Source organism: Artemia franciscana, chromosome 7 (genome assembly GCF_032884065.1).
Source record: "Artemia franciscana chromosome 7, ASM3288406v1, whole genome shotgun sequence".
NCBI lineage: Eukaryota > Metazoa > Arthropoda > Branchiopoda > Anostraca > Artemiidae > Artemia > Artemia franciscana.
In genome coordinates, this window is record NC_088869.1 from 63,588,001 (window position 1) to 63,607,797 (window position 19,797).

At 35.3% G+C, this 19,797-nt stretch overlaps 1 protein-coding gene across 5 annotated transcripts in view; it reads right to left on the minus strand.

The window, feature by feature from the left end:
- Nucleotides 1–19,797, minus strand: part of LOC136029590 (baculoviral IAP repeat-containing protein 6-like) — a 397,865-nt gene that overhangs the window by 204,023 nt on the left and 174,045 nt on the right. For 2 of the 5 annotated variants that reach the window (XR_010618083.1, XM_065708085.1), the window contains exon 1: nucleotides 1,465–1,812. The exons of the other annotated variants lie outside the window; for them this stretch is intronic. The gene's annotated coding sequence lies outside the window, so the exon portion shown is untranslated. Of the gene's footprint in view, nucleotides 1–1,464; nucleotides 1,813–19,797 lie in introns of those variants that run through there. 5 annotated transcript variants of the gene reach the window in all.

Sequence of the window (19,797 nt, forward strand, 5' to 3'; positions counted from 1 at the left end):
ACATGGAGGAATCCTTCCTTGGAGGAATTTGTCATTGCGGAAGAGAAATTATATGACGGGGGCGCACAATTTTCTAGCATTATTTAAAAAGAAGAATGAAAAAACGAGTGTGAAAAGTTTTCTCAACTGCAAGTAAGCAGCAACATTACAACTTAACAAGAACAGGAATTATTACGCATATGAGGAGTTCATCTCCTCCTAAATACTTCGCTCTGTACCCTAAAGTATTTATACTAATTTAAACTATCTATTTCTACGGCTTTTGTGATTCAGTGGTCATTCTCAAAGAATTGGGACAAAATTTAAGCTTTAATGTAAAGAGCGAGGTATTAACGAGGGGGCAAACCCTTCGTATACGTAATAAAAACTACAAATATAGAAGTTCGCTAAGTATGTTAAATCGTAAGTTATGTATATTTTTACTAATAAAAACGTTCGTAAGAAATTAAAAGTTCCAGTTGCCTTTTTAATTAGCGAAAAGTTGGAGGGCAACTGGGCCTCCTCCTCTACCCCTTTTTTCCTCAAAATTGGCTGATCTAAACTAAGAGAAAGCGATTTAGCCACACAAAAAAATATACAAATTTTGTTTTAATTATTTATGTGCGGAGAGCCAAAATCAAACATGCACTAATTCAAAACCGTTCAGATGTTAAATAAAAAAAAACTATTTTTTTAACTGAAAGTACGGGGCAACAATAAAACTTAAAAAGAACAGAAATTACTCCGTTTATGAAAAGGGCTCTTAATAAAGAGTTTTGAAATTACAGTTACCATTGATTAGTTGTTGTTCTTTACCAGGTTGCAGAGCCTGCTGCAACCATTAACCATGGCAATAAATCCTATGATGATCTAATCTGCTACTAGCATAGTAATATGTTATTCCATGATTTGAGAAGATAAGGGAGTATAGCTAGAGAGAAAAGTCAAAGTCGACAAGGACCACCTGTACAAGACCAGGGAGCAAAATACAACCTTTAGCAAATATCTACCTACAGGGGTATTTATTCAATAAGGAGATAGATTAGCCTTCCAAAGTACAGAGTTACAGGAACAAATTATAGCTACTTTTAGCTAAAGAAAATGAAACCTGAAAAGAATTTGAACTGGGGCAATCTGAATTGGCCTTTACAAGAATTGAATGGTTCTGGCACTATTGAGTATTAGCATTGTCTCACTGATTTAAAAAAAAACGAAAATACAAAAACAATAGGAGTACAGAAGTAGAAAAACAGATTTAGATCTCAAAAACACCTCAAAGGCTTCAAATACATCACTAGGAACTTTTACCCTGAAGATTTACTCAGATATGCTGGATGTCATTACTTCTTTTTTTTACACCAACTTGAATTTTCAGTCTTATCATTCCTCACTCTTTAATCTGGCATCAAATTAGTAAAATTCAAAATTAGCTGGACCTTGTTATTTTTTACTAACTTAAAAAAAATCTTCAATAGAATGCATTACCTCAGTTGTTTGTAGCTCTACTAAAACTTCATCGTCTTTTCCTTCAACAGGGGTTGGCAATATAGTCTCAAGCAACAATACCCCTCCAGTGTCATGTCTTAGGCCTACAGTTTGGCCGTTAACAGCAAAAATGGCTGCACTACCTGGCAAGAAGACAAGGGTAGTATCTAAAAAAAAAAAAAATTAGACGAGGTATTTCACAAACTTTTTGAGTTTAAATTTGGCAGCATTATTAAAAAGAATAGCTACAAGAAGGTCCCAAACTTGGACAGCGAGTGGAACCTTTCAGGAATGGAGGGCTGAAAACGTATGAAGCTATTTTTAGACCTTTTTTTAGTGTAGTTGTCAATATTATCCTAGTAGATTCCAGCTTTGTTTGTCAACAAGATCCTTACTTCTTTGACAACAAACAGGTAAGAAATCACATTTTTTTTTACTGCTTTTGACATCAGTGTTATAATAATACAACTAAATTAGTATCTGTTTTGCCATATTAGTGTTGAATGGTAACATAAGGGTAAAATGGAAAACTTTTTGTTCAGTTTTTCTGGCACTTTCAAATTAAGCAAAGCGATAAAAAGATTTCTAAAGTAGTAGAATAAGAAAAAAGAGAAATAAATTCAAACAATTTTACAAAACTAGAAGCAGAATAAGGAAAGATCATACTGGTTACTTCTTATTTATATTATTGTGTTGCACATAGAGAGTTGCATTTGCATCATTTTTCCATACCAACAGAATACTTGCATGTAGAAAATTTTTTTGACAGTTGTCATCAAAACTTAACAGTTTTCAGAGAAACATGACACTTTGTAGTAATTTCTAATTCAGAGAGTGAACAAAGTATTAAATCTGTTTATATTTTTATTTGCCTTTAGTTCTTCCTTGTTCAATCTGACTCCAAAATATATATAAATTTAATTAGTTTCATATTTCATATAATTAAATTCTCTAATGCCGTTTAATTCTAATATATTTGGACACTGTCTGCTGGACTTGCAGGCAAAATGGGGGACTGGAGATACCTGGACTCAAAGGTGAACAAGGAACCTAAGCTTAGTAGGCCAACCACCTAGAGTCTCAGAGGGGCAACTGAGTTTTAGGATTGACACATGACTAACAAGTCCCCTTGACTGGCAGGAAAACAGAGAAAGCTTAATTTTTTACACTGTTTGAGTTTATAGCAGAGGTAAATGGTGGGAATTACTATGACTCTTGGCAGGAGTAACTTAAATACTTGTGTATTTGCTTTTGGAGAGGCTCTGCTTGAATTAAGGATTTATTGGATAAATCCTTAACTCAACATTAAGTTGATATTAAGTTCCAAAACAGCTCTCAGATGAGCAAAAAGAAAACTAAAAACAGATTGCCACAGATTTCCTAGTGTTCCGAGTCTGATATTTTTATCAATTGTAACTGGTGACAAGACTTAGGTACATTGCTCCACTCCAGAAACAATGGTACAATTTTTACAATGGAAGACACATGATTCACCACAACCCAAAAGAGCTTGTCAACTGAAGATTATTTTGACTGTTTCCTTTGACTACAAAGGTGTTGTTCATCTTGAGAATTCTCCAAAAGGACAGACCATAAAAAAGGAATACAATATTCATTCTCTTATGCCATTTGTAAGATGTTGTATGAAGAAATAGAGCAGAGTTTAAGGAGCCTGGTACTTGGAAATTGCATCAAAATAAAACACCAGCCCATTTGGCCCATGTTGTGCAGCGGTTTTGGCCAAACATGATATCCCAGTTGTTTTTCAGCCCAATTTAATTTAAGCTTTAATGTAAAGGGCGAGGTATTAACGAGGGGGCAAACCCTTCATATACGTAATAAAAACCACAAATATAGAAGTTCGCTAAGTATGTTAAATCGTAAGTTATGTATATTTTTACTAATAAAAACGTTCGTAAGAAATTAAAAGTTCCAGTTGCCTTTTTAATTAGCGAAAAGTTGGAGGGCAACTGGGCCTCCTCCTCTACCCCTTTTTTCCTCAAAATTGGCTGATCTAAACTAAGAGAAAGCGATTTAGCCACACAAAAAAATATACAAATTTTGTTTTAATTATTTATGTGCGGAGAGCCAAAATCAAACATGCACTAATTCAAAACCGTTCAGATGTTAAATAAAAAAAACTATTTTTTTAACTGAAAGTACGGGGCAACAATAAAACTTAAAAAGAACAGAAATTACTCCGTTTATGAAAAGGGCTCTTAATAAAGAGTTTTGAAATTACAGTTACCATTGATTAGTTGTTGTTCTTTACCAGGTTGCAGAGCCTGCTGCAACCATTAACCATGGCAATAAATCCTATGATGATCTAATCTGCTACTAGCATAGTATTATGTTATTCCATGATTTGAGAAGATAAAGGAGTATAGCTAGAGAGAAAAGTCAAAGTCGACAAGGACCACCTGTACAAGACCAGGGAGCAGCATACAACCTTTAGCAAATATCTACCTACAGGGGTATTTATTCAATAAGGAGATAGATTAGCCTTCCAAAGTACAGAGTTACAGGAACAAATTATAGCTACTTTTAGCTAAAGAAAATGAAACCTGAAAAGAATTTGAACTGGGGCAATCTGAATTGGCCTTTACAAGAATTGAATGGTTCAGGCACTATTGAGTATTAGCATTGGGTGTGTTCCAGGGACTTACTGTAGTAACCGAATGGTTACTATTTCCGTTCCTAGCGGGAAAATGGTTACTGCCCAACCCACTGGGAACGAGAATAGTTACTGCCGGCAGTAACCGCAGTAAGTGATTTTCTTACCGTGCTCAAAAGAATGGTTAGCGCAGTAAGTACATAATTCACCTTCTTCAACAAAAATCTCATTCAACAAAAAATAAATATGGACAAGAATGAAGTAATGGAATATGAAGTTATTTGCTTGGAAGAAGGTGGGACAGTGATTTTGCAAAAGAAAGAGGGATCTGAGCCAGGTTAGTAAATCACCATATTTTGGGATCAACATCAAAGGACACCCTGAGTAGTGGGCTATCTATTAGCAAGTAGGTTAAATCAATGAAAAACTTATTATTTAATTTAAAGATTTCCATGTTTTCTGGCATATCCAGGCATAATTATTACCTTAAATTGCCATTTGGAATCATTCTAAGGATTGACTTCTTCCAGGTAACATTGAGGCTCCATTAAATTGCCACATGGTAGCATTTTAAGCATTAACTCCTTTTAGGCTCTGTAAACAGGCCTAGGTGAAGTATTACAGATAAGTTGAGGATTTATGGGCTGCTAAATCATTATTCTGAGACTGTCTTTAATCCTATTGAAGAAGTAGGCTAGGGCAGACTATTCAGAGCCTATTCCAAAGGATGGTAATTTTATCCAGTAAAATTCTAGTTGATTGACTTCTTGCTATCACTGAAATGGGTTAGGTTAGGAAAATGAAACTTTCAGGGATGGGTCTACAGGCTAAAGTATGTCCTGGGAAGGTATTTCAAAGTACATATCTCTACTCATTCTTGCTCTAGAGGGCATTGACCTTTGATGACCTCCAAAAATATTTATAGCTGAAGTTACATGTTTCCCATTGATTCTGCCAATCTATCGCTCAACCTTTAACTCCCTGTTAATTGAAGCAACTGTAAACAAAGCAAGAATGGGGGAAAAGGTAACAGGTGACAGAATGCATTGGAACTACATAATTTTGGCTATATATTTGCACTTTAGGCAGGTTGGAGGTAAATTATAGTATAGAGATGCATGCTTTTCCCTTGTGTATGTAGGCTAAGTAGAAGGTCACTTGTACCTGATTCTGTCTATGTTGTTTTTAGTTGGGTGGGAAACATCCAAAGAAAGTTTCCTTTGAAAAGGAAAGGTGAGAATGCCCAAAAGTGAGATTGAATTTGTCAAAGCTTGGAGGTTTGCCCCTTCAGTCTGTTTAAAGGAAAATGGATTCATAATTGAAGCTTTGTTCATTTCAATCTTAAGGGTGACCTATATTTGTGACAATTCATTAAATGGTTGTAAAGGGGTTACTTTTGTTTATTCATTTGTCTTCTTTGTTTTCTAACAATTTTTTTAATCTTTAAATTGATATCCATTTCTTACAAATTTTGATTGATACCAGAGGCTCATTTGCAAGTTTTCACCTACTTTGTAATCCCTGGTCTCACAATTACATTTAAATTTACTGAAGCTAGGAAACATAGAGCTACTATCTATTTAAAGAAAATCAATGGATATAAGTAGGTTTTGTTGTATTTAAGCCCTAGGGCCATGGCAATTAAAGACAAATTAAAGAAGATTAACTTTAAAATACTGGACATTAAATAAGCACGATAGTCACAAAGAAAAACAAATAACAAAATTATACTTCTGTGTTCAGTTGCCAACCTGAGCAACAGTCATAAATTTTTTAAATCTTGCAGAACATTCACCCCAATTACATTCACAAGCTATCTCTCATGACCCACACTCTTGTCCATACATCCACATTTCAGGGAAATAGAAGGACCATCATGCTGGTATTCTTCATTTTTACTTATATTTAATGGGTTTGAAAGAAAGTTTCTATGGCTAAGTCAGTAGGCCAGTAAAGGACCTGGTGGTCCTTTAGCCAGGTAGTGCAATAGGAAGCTAGGGGCCAGTCAGCCTATGCTCTTGCATGCCCTTCCTTCTTACTGTCCCTAGATGTCCATCTGTACTCATTTAAAGTTAGGCCAATTCTATCAGAGGTTAGTCATATCACCAACCCCTATCCAAAACAAAATAAACTGACAATGCCAGGAATTAAACCTGTACCCCTTGGACAAAACATTCCAGTCCAGAGTGCCTACCACTTAGCAATGAACACAAATTTGACCAGAGAATAATAATTATTTTAAAAAAAGTAGAATATTGAAAAAAAACTTGCTATAGTTGTCCCACTACTATCCTGTAAATGCTATAGGCCCATTTTATTTAGACAAATCAATTTAAGACAGGTATCAACAAAACTCCATCAGGGATTGTATATGCTTAAGATACAATCAAGCTATTTGAATGCTTAGTTATGTGATATTCTAGTCTTCAAATAATAAAAAAAGAGAAAAAGTATACGATCTATTTATTTTTCACCAGCTCATTTGAGCAAAATCATTTGTGACAGCCAAATGCCCATGGTTGGCTTAGAACCTCTCTAAATGCTATGAAACAGAAGGAATAAAAAAATTATACTAATCAGCATTAAACTGTCCCTTAAATTTAAACACGTGCATTTAATTCGAAAATGACGCTACTGCTAGTCAGCTTACTGTGCCGTTCCCACTGGCTCTACCGCAGTTAGAAATGGGCAGTTACCGCGCAGTTACTGCAGTTACTGAAAAACCGTCAGCTGGAACACACCCATTGTCTCACTGATTTAAAAAAAAACGAAAATACAAAAACAATAGGAGTACAGAAGTAGAAATACAGATTTAGATCTCAAAAACACCTCAAAGGCTTCAAATACATCACTAGGAACTTTTACCCTGAAGATTTACTCAGATATGCTGGATGTCATTACTTCTTTTTTTTTACACCAACTTGAATTTTCATTCTTATCATTCCTCACTCTTGAATCTGGCATCAAATTAGTAAAATTCAAAATTAGCTGGACCTTGGTATTTTATACTAACTTAAAAAAAATCTTCAATAGAATGCATTACCTCAGTTGTTTGTAGCTCTACTAAAACTTCATCGTCTTTTCCTTCAACAGGGGTTGGCAATATAGTCTCAAGCAACAATACCCCTCCAGTGTCATGTCTTAGGCCTACAGTTTGGCCGTTAACAGCAAAAATGGCTGCACTACCTGGCAAGAAGACAAGGGTAGTATCTAAAAAAAAAAAATTAGACGAGGTATTTCACAAACTTTTTGAGTTTAAATTTGGCAGCATTATTAAAAAGAATAGCTACAAGAAGGTCCCAAACTTGGACAGCGAGTGGAACCTTTCAGGAATGGAGGGCTGAAAACGTATGAAGCTATTTTTAAACCTTTCTTTAGTGTAGTTGTCAATATTATCCTAGTAGATTCCAGCTTTGTTTGTCAACAAGATCCTTACTTCTTTGACAACAAACAGGTAATAAATCACATTTTTTTTACTGCTTTTGACATCAGTGTTATAATAATACAACTAAATTAGTATCTGTTTTGCCATATTAGTGTTGAATGGTAACATAAGGGTAAAATGGAAAACTTTTTGTTCAGTTTTTCTGGCACTTTCAAATTAAGCAAAGCGATAAAAAGATTTCTAAAGTAGTAGAATAAGAAAAAAGAGAAATAAATTCAAACAATTTTACAAAACTAGAAGCAGAATAAGGAAAGATTATACTGGTTACTTCTTATTTATATTATTGTGTTGCACATAGAGAGTTGTATTTGCATCATTTTTCCATACCAACAGAATACTTGCATGTAGAAAATTTTTTTTACAGTTGTCATCAAAACTTAACAGTTTTCAGAGAAACATGACACTTTGTAGTAATTTCTCCTTCAGAGAGTGTACAAAGTATTAAATCTGTTTATATTTCTATTTGCCTTTAGTTCTTCCTTGTTCAATCTGACTCCAAAATACATATAAATTTAATTAGTTTCATATTTCATATGATTCAAATTCTCTAATGCCCTTTAATTCTAATATATTTGAACAATGTCTGCTGGACTTGCAGGCAAAATGGGGACTGAAGATACCTGGACTCAAAGGTGAACAAGGAACCTAAGCTTAGTAGGCCAACCACCTAGAGTCTCAGAGGGGCAACTGAGTTTTAGGATTGACACATGACTAACAAGTCCCCTTGACTGGCAGGAAAACAGAGAAAGCTTAATTTTTTACACTGTTTGATTTTATAGCAGAGGTAAATGGTGGGAATTACTATTAATCTTGGCAGGAGTAACTTAAATACTTGTGTATTTGCTTTTGGAGAGGCTATTCTTGAATTAAGGATTTATTGGATAAATCCTTAACTCAACATTAAGTTGATATTAAGTTCCAAAACAGCTCTCAGATGAGCAAAAAGAAAACTAAAAACAGATTGCCACAGATTTCCTAGTGTTCCGAGTCTGATATTTTTTTATTTTTAATCAATTGTCACTGGTGACAAGACTTAGGTACATTGCTCCACTCCAGAAACAATGGTACAATTTTTACAATGGAAGACACATGATTCACCACAACCCAAAAGAGCTTGTCAACTGAAGATTATTTTGACTGTTTCCTTTGACTACAAAGGTGTTGTTCATCTTGAGAATTCTCCAAAAGGACAGACCATAAAAAAGGAATACAATATTCATTCTCTTATGCCATTTGTAAGATGTTGTATGAAGAAATAGAGCAGAGTTTAAGGAGCCTGGTACTTGGAAATTGCATCAAAATAAAACACCAGCCCATTTGGCCCATGTTGTGCAGCGGTTTTGGCCAAACATGATATCCCCGTTGTTTTTCAGCCCCCTCCCCCCCCTATTCACTGGACTTAGCTCCATTTGATTATTTTGTTCCCAAAGATAAAAATGGCACTTAAGGGTAAACGTTTTCAAGATGTAGATGAAATAAAACAGAGCAGCCACAGGCAATTTCTAAAAATGACGTCCAGGTATGTAGGAGAATGAAGGAGATATTTTGAATATCTTAATATCTTTGGAGATATTAGGATATTTTGAAGGAGATTGAATGTAAATAACTTTATCTGATTAACAAGAGCTAAAAGCTCATATGGCACTTGTGACGAGGCGAAAAGAGCTAAGAGCCAAAAGATCATATGGTATGAGCTCTAACAAAATTCTATGAATCAATAGATTGATTTAAAAAGGAAAATAAGAGGCTTAAAGCCGGTCAAGATTTAAAATAAGAGCTCTGAGTCACGATGTCCTTCTAAATATCAAAATTCATTAAGATCCGATCAACCACTCGTAAGTTATAAATACCTAACTTTTTCTTATTTTTCCTCTCCCTTTAGCCCCCCAGATGGTCGAATCTGGGAAAACGACTTTATCAAGTCAAATTGTGCAGCTCCCTGACACGCCTATCAATTTTCATCGTCCTAGCACGTCCAGAAGCACCAAACTCGCCAAATCACTGAACCCCTCCCCCCAACTGCCCCAAAGAGAGCGAATCCAGTACGATTCTGTCAATCACGTATCAAGGACATTTGTTTATTCTATCCACCGAGCTTCATCCCGGTTCCTACACTTCAAGTGTTTTTCCAAGATTTCCCCCTCCAACTCCCCCGAATGTCAAACGATCTGGTCGGGATTTGAAATAAGATCTCTGAGACATGAATTCTTTCTAAAAATCAAATTTCATTAAGATCCAATCATCTATTCGTAAGATAAAAATACCCCAATTTTTACGTTTTCCAAGAATTCCGGTTTCCCCCTCCAACTCCCCCCAACGTCACAGGATCTGGTCGGAACTTAAAATAAGAACTTTAAAGCACAAGATCTTTCTAAACATCAAATTTCATTAAGATCTGGTCACCCTTTCGTAAGTTACAAATACCTCAATTTTCAAATTACCCCCCCCCCCCCCTCCAATTCCACCAAAGAGAGCAGATCCGGTCCAGTTATGTCAGTCACGTATCTTAGCAAGGTTTTTATTCTTCCCATCCAGTTACATCCTGATCTCTTCGCTTTAAGTATTTTCTAAGATTTCCGATCCCCCCCCCAAATGCCCCCCCCCAATTACGCTTGATCCGATTCAGATTTAAAATAAGAGATCTGGGTTACGAGGTCCTTCTAAATATAAAGTCTCATGAAGATCCGATCACTCCTTCGTAAGTTAAAAATACATCATTTTTCTTATTTTTCAGAATTACCCCCCCCCCCCCCCAATAGATCGAATCCGTTCCAATTATGTAAATCACGTATGTAAGACTTCTGCTTATTTTCCCAACCAAGTTTTATCCCGATCCCTCCAATCTAAGCGTTTTCCATGATTTTAGGTTCCCCCACCCCAAACGTCCCCCAACGTCACCAGATCCAGTCAAGATTTAAAAAAAGAGCTTTGAGACACGATATGCTTCTAAATATGAGATTTCATTGAGATCCGATAACCCGTTCGTAAGTTAAAAATACCTCATTTTTTCTAATTTTTCAGAATTAACCCCTCCCCCAACTACCCCAAAGAGAGCGGATCCGTTCCGATTATGTCAATCACGTATCTAGGACTCGTGATTATTTTTTCCACCAAGTTTCATCCCGATCCCTCCACTCTAAGTGTTTTTCAAGTTTCAGGTTTCTCCCTACAACCCCCCCCCCCCCCAATGTCACCAGATCCGGTCGGTATTTAAAGTAAGAGCTCTAAGACACAATATCCTTCTAAACATCAGATTTAATTAAGATCCGATCACCCGTTCGTAAGTTAAAAATACCTCATTTTTACTAATTTTTCAGAATAAACAGGCTTGTATGCTACAAATCAAATAAACTACCTTGTCAAATAGCCTTGCCCAACAACTTTGTGATGTAGCCCAGTAAACAGATACTGATCTCCAATTTTAAAAAGGGCTGTGGTCAAATATGGCTCTGAAGCACGGGCATCAAAAAAGCATATGAAGATTTACTGGATATTTTCTAGAGAAATTGCCTTTGGGTTGTTCTGGGTACCTGGCTGACTGATTGTATTACAATCAGTAGACTGTATGAAAAGTGTGGTTCAATACCGTCCCTACCCTGGTCCCTGCCCCGGGACCACAGAAAAGTCCTTCTAGAGTGGTCTTAGGCTCCCCCAAGGCGTCCCCAGGGTCCAGGAGCCATTTTAAAAGGACCATGGATCCTTTTGCATCCTTTTAAGGGAAAATTTTACACTGCGGGGGGGTAGATGGCCCTAGGGCCATGGGTCCTAGGCTCAAAATGCGCATAATTATCTGATAAAAATCAGCCAATCAGAAATCAGGTCAGCAAACCATCTCGGCAAATCAGAGAAAAGCTCCTAGGGGATTATTGTTCCCATAAATACTGGATCACAGAATTTAGAAGTTCAATTATCTTGAAATTCTTCTTGAATAAGGTTCATTTTATTTTATTTTCTATTTTATTGGTGTTTATGTGTTTTAGTGTCAAGTAAGTATTAACACCTTACCAAGGTAAGGTGGTTTTATAATAAATAAATTTAATAACAAAGCCTAATCTTCCAAGGCTGTTTAGGTTTTCTTTGGTTTGATATAGGTCTATGTCCAATGTTTCAAACTTAGGGTTTTTTAAGATATTGACAGCAGATTCAAAGTCAGGGAATATTACTATGCATTTATTGCTCTGCTTTCGTTCAATTAGGGTCTCTAAGCCCAAATTGACAGCAGCTACTTCAGCTGTTGGGATACTAGTCCCTGACTTGTGTTTTTCCATAATGCATAGGCTATGCTCTTTTAAAAAGCAACCACTTCCACATCCCTCTTCATATAATGACCCATCAACATATAGTTAGGATTTCCATTATATTCCTTTTCTAAGACCTGATGAAATGATGGGTTGCATTTTGGGTTTAAGTTTTATTTAAATCCTTGTAAGCAGTTTGTGTACAGAATTTGTCCTGAATCATTTGAAATAAGTGAGCTAAGAAAGTTGAAACAGGACTTGAAATTGTACATCAAATCTAAATCATCTGTTGGGAAAATGAAAGCTAGTTAGCCTGAGATTACTGCTATGCTCAAAGAGAAACTGTTTGTTGCCATCCTGAAGTAAGTTTCTCCTAACATGACTTGTACTGATGTAGAATCCCTTGTTCCAAGGGCATCAAGGACAATAGAAATCAGCAACTTTGAGCATTCCAAAGTGTTTAAGCTGTATTTTGGGACCAGGAAGGACCTTGAAGATTTTCTTGTGGTATCAGTTTGGGTGGGCTTTGAGAAGCTGCCTGCAGAAGATTTCAAATTTCTCCCAAAAAGTTTATTTTCCTGTTATGAAGTTGGTCATATAGTGGCCAACTGTGTATTAGTGCCTATTTTTTGTTATTGTTGTGCTTCTGACCGCACCTCCACAAAGGATAATAAGTGCACAAAAGATATGGACTGCAGTTTGTGCAAAAAAAAGGCCATACATACAACAGTGTAAGATGTCTGGCTAATCAGGCAAAAAACAATGCTAAACCCCATCAAAATGAGTCTGAAACCTGCCTACTCAAGGTTCAATGAAGAAATAAACCAAAGATCCTCCATCTCTTATACATTTGTCTCGTGGAATTTAAATGGAAATTTGCTAAATCATTCTGTGTTTTTAAAGGACTTTTTATCTAAGTGTGACATAATGTGTATTCAGGAGCAATTAGCAACTACTTAGAGCCTGAGCCTTTTGGAACTGTCAACCAATCATAAAGTGTTCTTGGTCTCAGCTTACTGATCTCAGTCTTTTGACCAGCCTTGTGGTAGTCTAGCAACCTTTCTGAAGTCAGTTTATCCTTCATCCATTTTTGATTCAGCAAGTGACTTTTTGGCAATCAGAATCTGGAATTTTATTGTGCTAGATATTTATCTGCCCACAAACTACCGTGACAACCAATCTGAAATACTTTTTGCCATTAGTGCTTCTTGTTTATCCAAATGTTTGTGAAAAATAAAAGAGCACAGTTTATGCTTTATTGCAACTGGTGACTTCAATTTTTGATTTAACCAACCCACATAATTCTTGTGGTGATTCTGATTACTCAGATATTATTTTTGGACCGTTGAATGATGATTGTGTAGTTGCACTGAAGAATGAGAGTTTTACTTATGTCTATAATTTGGGTAGTACATCTAACTTAGACCATGTTTGTCATACATCATCTGTAACTATTGCCAAAGTTGTTGTTAGTAATTCCAATTTTATGTCAGATCACTTCCCTTTGTCTGTTAGTGCTCTGATTGGTGATTGTGGCCCTTCTTCTAACTGGCTTCTAAAAAATCAATCTATTTTATGCTAATGATTGGGATAGGGCATCTCTAGATCTTTTCCAGAGTGTGTGTAATGATTTCCTCACAAAAATTTGTGTCCATTTTGATTTGTTGATGCAGAATTCAAGGAAGAATATGTATGATTTTTTAGTTAGACTGAACATTTATTGTAGTGAACTTACTCATGTCCTAGCTTTTGCAGAAAAATTGGCAGTACCTATTAGGTGAATAAAAGTTGGAACTGAAGAGCCTGGCTGGTCAACTAATGATAATTTACAAAATGCTTGCTTATCTGCTAAGTTTTGGCTTTCAGTTTGGATTGAAGAAGATAAACCACACAATGGATGGCTGCAAAAACTGTATTATGCTAAACGCCAGTTGGCAAAGTACCTTTCTCTTTATTGAAGCTCAATTATTTTGTCTTGTTTGGAAGAGGTTTGGTCTTGGTCAAATAAGTTGTGTTCCAGTCTTGTAAAAGATATGCCAAGTCAAATACCATCTTGTAAACCACTTTTCTCATGGGTTGAGTATTATAAAAGGAGAATTTTCTGTTCCAATTCCACATCTGCAAAATAGTTTCAATGTGAAACTTTAATATTTTTTGAGCATGCTTCTAGTCCTTGACTGATTATTTCCAAGAGCTGGATTATTTCTAATAATCAGTTAATAACCAATTGCAATTAGTAAACTGAAGAGAAAAAAAGTCTAGAGGATTTGATAGGATATCTGCACAATATTTGTTGTTGTTTGGTGAACTGTTTATGGAACACTTAGTACTCCTTTACCAAATAATATTTAATCTGGGATTTGTCCCTGATTCTTTTTCAATTGGATGTTTTACTCCTATCCCAAAGAAGAATAAACCTCCTTCTGAATGTTTGTCTTTTTGCCCAATAACAGTTGCAACTTTATTTTGTAAAATTTTTGAGAAATTGATAGATGATGAATTGTGAACTAAATGTACAGTTTAGGCCCACCATTTTGGTTTTCATTCTTGCCTGGGGCGTGTTCATGCCCTTTCTGCTTGGTATATGGTTTAATTGATGAAGAAAAATACTGGGAAAGTATTGCTTCAAAGCTATCATATGAAAACACTATAAAGACACTTGCTTTGATTAAAGCATTTAAAGTTAAATTTTAATCTACTGGATAAAATTGATTGTATTTATTTTAAATGTTATCAGCAATAAAATATTGTTATGATGAATCTTAAAGTTTTTTTTAAAACTCTTCACCCATAAGGGTTTGCATAAATAAAAGAATATGCTAATGTTAGTAAAACAAATAAATACATATACAATAAATAACTATATTCTTCAAAGAAGTAAAATAGCCATAACCTGATACCTATAATTGGTTTGTCAACTGGTGGCACCAAATGTAATTCTTGGCCTTGGTTGACAGGTTTATATCTGTCCCTATGCTATGGATAATTAGATGACTGCCTAAGCAAATATAAATTAAAATGGATACTTAAGTCATAATTAAAATGATTGTCACAAATAAGTGTAGGTGTGTCACCATTTAAACCCATGTAGAACTTAAATGTAAAGATTTCAAGCCACTTTGGAAAAAGGAAAAACAAACATATGATGGTCCTTTTTGGGATTTCTTTTTTTGGGGGGCATTTTAACATAAAAAATGTAAATAATATATGTAATAATAAATGTAAAATTTTAAGGGAAAATTTTACACTGGGTGGGAGGGATGGGCCATAATTCCTAAAAAAAGTTGACTCCACAAAAGTTGCTATTTGGAAATATGCATTTTTGCATGTTTCCCGGGATATAATTTTTGCCATGGATACAATTTTAAGGGAAAGTTTTACACTGGAAGAGGTTGAAATTGGGCAAAATTCCTAAGCAAAATTTTTATGGATACGAAATTCAAATAGATAAAATTTAAAGGGGAAATTTTAAACTGGGTGGGAGGGATGGGCCATAATTCTTAAGAAAAGTTGACTCCACAAAAGTTGTTATTTGGAAATATGCATTTTTGCATGCTTCCCTGGATATAATTTTTGCCAGGGATACAATTTTAAGGGAAAATTTTACACTATAAGAGGTAGAAATTGGGCATAATTCCTAAGCAAGATTTTCATGGATACAAAATTTAAATAGATAAAATTTTAAGGGGAAATTTTAAACTGGGTGGGAGGGATGGGCCATAATTCCTAAGAAAAAGTTCTTATTTGGAAAAATGCATTTTTGCATGCTTCCCTGGATATAATTTTTGCCAGGGATACAATTTTAAGTGAAAATTTTACACTATAAGAGGTAGAAATTGGGCATAATTCCTAAGCAAGATTTTCATGGATACAAAATTTAAATAGATAAGACTTTAAGGGGAAATTTTACACTGGGTGGGGGAGATGGGCCATAATTCTTCTGAAAATTTGCCAAGATAGGTCCACATTTTTGCATAAAAACAAATTTTTAAGATAAAATTTTAAGGGGAAATTCCTAAGCCAATCTCGGACATAGGCTCCCCTAAGGCAAGAGACTTATATTGGGGGTAATGGGAATAGGGGCAATAAGAACCACTCCAAAATGTCAATATATTTGGAAATTAACAGGTTTTCACACTTTTAAGGGGAAATGTTACACTATGCATTGACATTTTGGTTATATACTAATAGATTTTCACGCTTTTTGTGAAAATTTGGGAGACCACTCCAAAATATCAATATATTTAGAAATGAACAGGTTTTCACACTTTCAAGGGGAAATTTTATACGATGCATTGACATTTTGCTTATATAATGTTATTTATGCTATTTATGACATCATATAAGACAAGGCTTTTTGGGGGATAAAATTTTAAGGGGAAATTTTACCATGGGTGGGGGGATGGGCCATAATTCCTAAGAAAATTTTCCCACATAGGCCCGAGAAACTTCTGCACCCGTTGTAGCTGGCCGTCGGTCCTTTTGCAAGTTTTCGATTGACTTCCCGTTGTATACTAGCAAATCATATATCATTATTCGTAACTTTTTATGCTCTTTTCATTTTTTTTATTCATTTATTTCATATAACATTTTTTAAACAGTTTCTCTATATTTTACACATCGTTCAAGACAAAGGAAGTAGGAACAGGATGTGATTATGCTTTCCCAGGTCATCTATGCCAGTAAAAGGATGTAATTAACCTATCAAAATTATTCCGGTCAAAATTTGCATAATTTGCGAACCATCTCGGCCAATCAGAGAAAAGCTTCTAGGGAATTATTGTTCCCATAAACACTGGATTACAGAATTTAGAAGTTCTATTATCTTGAAATTCTTATTGAATAAGGTTCATTTTATTTTATTTTCTATTTTATTGGTGCTTAAGTGTTTAAGTGCCAAGTAAGTATTAACACCTTACCAAGGTAAGGTGTTTTTATAATAGTAATTAGCACCGGGAGAGCTATATGAAAAATGGAGGAGGCACTCTCTAATTAGAAAGTGACATCCATGTAGGTTCATATAGTGAATTCCCGTGTAGGAGTATAGGAACCGCAAGTACCAGGAATCATTCGGTACTTCGGCAATACTGATAGAGTGTATTTTAACATAAAAAATGTAAATAATATATGTAATAATAAATGTAAAATTTTAAGAGAAAATTTTATACTGGGTGGGAGGGATGGGCCATAATTCCTAAAACAAGTTGACTCCACAAAAGTTACAATTTGGAAATATGCATTTTTGCATGCTTCCCGGGATATAATTTTTGCCATGGATACAATTTTAAGGGAAAGTTTTACACTGGAAGACGTTGAAATTGGGCAAAATTCCTAAGCAATTTTTTATGGATACAAAATTTAAATAGATAAAATTTAAAGGGGAAATTTTAAACTGGGCAGGACGGATGGGGCATAATTCTTAAGAAAGGTTGACTCCGCAAAAGTTATTATTTGGAAATATTTATTTTTGCATGCTTCCCTGGATATAATTTTTGCCATGGATACAGTTGTAGGGGAAAATTCTACGCTGGAAGAGGTGGAAATTGGGCAAAATTCCTAAGCAAGATGTTCATGGATACGAAATTTAAATAGATAAAATTTTAAGGGGAAATTTTAAACTGGGTGGGAGGGATGGGCCATAATTCCTAAGAAAAAGTAGACTCCACAAAAGTTCTTATTTGGAAAAATGCATTCTTGCATGCTTCCCTGGATATGATTTTTGCCAGAGATACAATTTTAAGGGAAAATTTTAAGGCATAATTCCTAAGCAAGATTTTCATGGATACAAAATTTAAATAGATAAAACTTTAAGGGGAAATTTTACACTGGGGGGGGGGGGGGGTGGCCCATAATTTCTAAGAAAACTTCCCAAGATAGACCCAAATTTTTGCATAAAAATAAATTTTTAAGATAAAATTTCAAGAGGAAATTCATAAGCAAATTTTAGTGAAAATTGGGGGGGGGACCTATCCAAAATGTCAATATATTTCTAAATTAACAAGTTTTCACGCTTTTACGATCCGACTTTTGTGAAAATTTGGGGGAGCTCTCCAAAATGCCAATTTATTTCCCAATTAACAGGTTTTCACGCTTTTAAGGGGAAATTTTACACTGGGCGAGGTGGAAATTGAGCAAAATCCTTTTCTCAATTTTTCTCACTTTTAAGGGGAAATGTTATACTATGCATTGACATTTTGCTTATATACTAATAGATTTTCATGCTTTTTTGACACAATTTTTGTGAAAATTTCGGGGACCACTCCAAAATATCAATGTATTTAGAAATGAACAGGTTTTCACACTTTCAAGGGAAATTTTATACTCTGAATTGACATTTTGCTTATATAATATTATTTATGCTATTTATGACATCATACAAGACAAGGCTTTTTCGGGGATCAAATTTTAAGGGGAAATTTTACCATGGGTGGGGGGGATGTGCAATAATTCCTAAGAAAATTTTCCCACATAGGCCCGAGAAACTCATGCATTCGTTGTAGCTGGCCGTCGGTCCTTTTGCAAGTTTTCGGTTTATTTTCCGTTGTATACTAGCAAATCATATATCATTATTCGTAACTTTTTATGCTCTTTTCATTTTTTTATTCATTTATTTCCTATAAAATAAATTATATATTTCTATAAAATTAAATTAAATAAATAATAAAAATAAATTAAATAAAAAAATAAATTAAATATTTCCTATAAAATTTGAAAGAAGTTGACTCCACAAGAGTTGTTATTTAGAAAAATTCGTTTTTGCATGCTTCCTTGGATATAAGTTTTGCCATGAATACAATTTTAAGGGAGAATTTTACACTGGAAGAGGTGGAAATTGGGCTTAATTCGTAAGCAAGATTTTCATGGATACAAAATTGAAATAGAAAGTGGAAATTTTAAACTGGTTGGGGGGGATTTTCATGGATGCAAAATTTAAATAGAAAGTGGAAATTTTACGCTGGTTGGGGGGGGGGATGAGCCATAATTCCTATGAAAATTTCCCAAGATAGGCCCACAGTATAAGTGGCATGAAGACTAGTTGATTTCCATTTTTATTTAACTACTTCTTGTGGGGTGGCCATTTTTGGTACCCCATTATTTTTGGACGGACAGATCCCCCACCCTAAGAAGGAGAAACCGAATAAACATGTCTAATAGCGTGTATGTGACAAAAGGCTGTCAGTCAAAGTGTTTTATCCAAGAAGAATTGGATTTTAATCCTCAATGGGCCCTTAATACTCTGTGCACCCATAATGTGTAACGATTCCTCTGAGTTCAACCAAAAAGGAGCTCAATTACCATTACCCAGTTGGGTGACAAGTAAAAGGGTTATCCACAAGAGGAATAGCCCTGGGCCTTGTCTACTTGATGAGATCACTTGTACTCCTTGTACCATTGATTCCCTTAACCAATGGCCCACAACAAAAAGGCTAACGATACCAGTAAGCGAGACCAAATACCTCTCACCAAATCCTCTCAACATGAACACTTGACACAAAACTTGACGAGATCTCTTGCATTCTCTATAGGCGTTAAAATCAACGGCCCTATAGAAGCAAGGAGCCTAGAAGTGACGGTATCCAAATACCGTATGATAAAAACATCCGTCTCTCAGCCAGACGTAGTCCAAGCTCAAAGGCTGGACATACAATTTGCGTTCAAAATAGAGATGACGAGGCATTTGGCTATTAAACATATGTATTTGGTTTCCCCATCTTTGGGTGGAGGATCTGCCCTTACAAAAACGATGAGGCGCTCAAAAAATGGACACCTCATTAAACATAATTAAATAAACACTGAATAAAACTTTTCCTGCCACTTCTACAAAATCTTCTCTTGCTCTGTAAAAATTCTTCGGGTACTCGGCAATACAATTGGCTAGGGTATCAGGATGGCTATGCTGCTTCACGTGGCTTCGATCTCAAGGACTTGGTCGCTGATACTCGGCAACTGGGGAACACAGGATGACTTGTGGGACATCTGCATTAAGTATTGGGGTAATCAGGTTCTCAGCTACTTACAAGGGGCATTGGGAACAT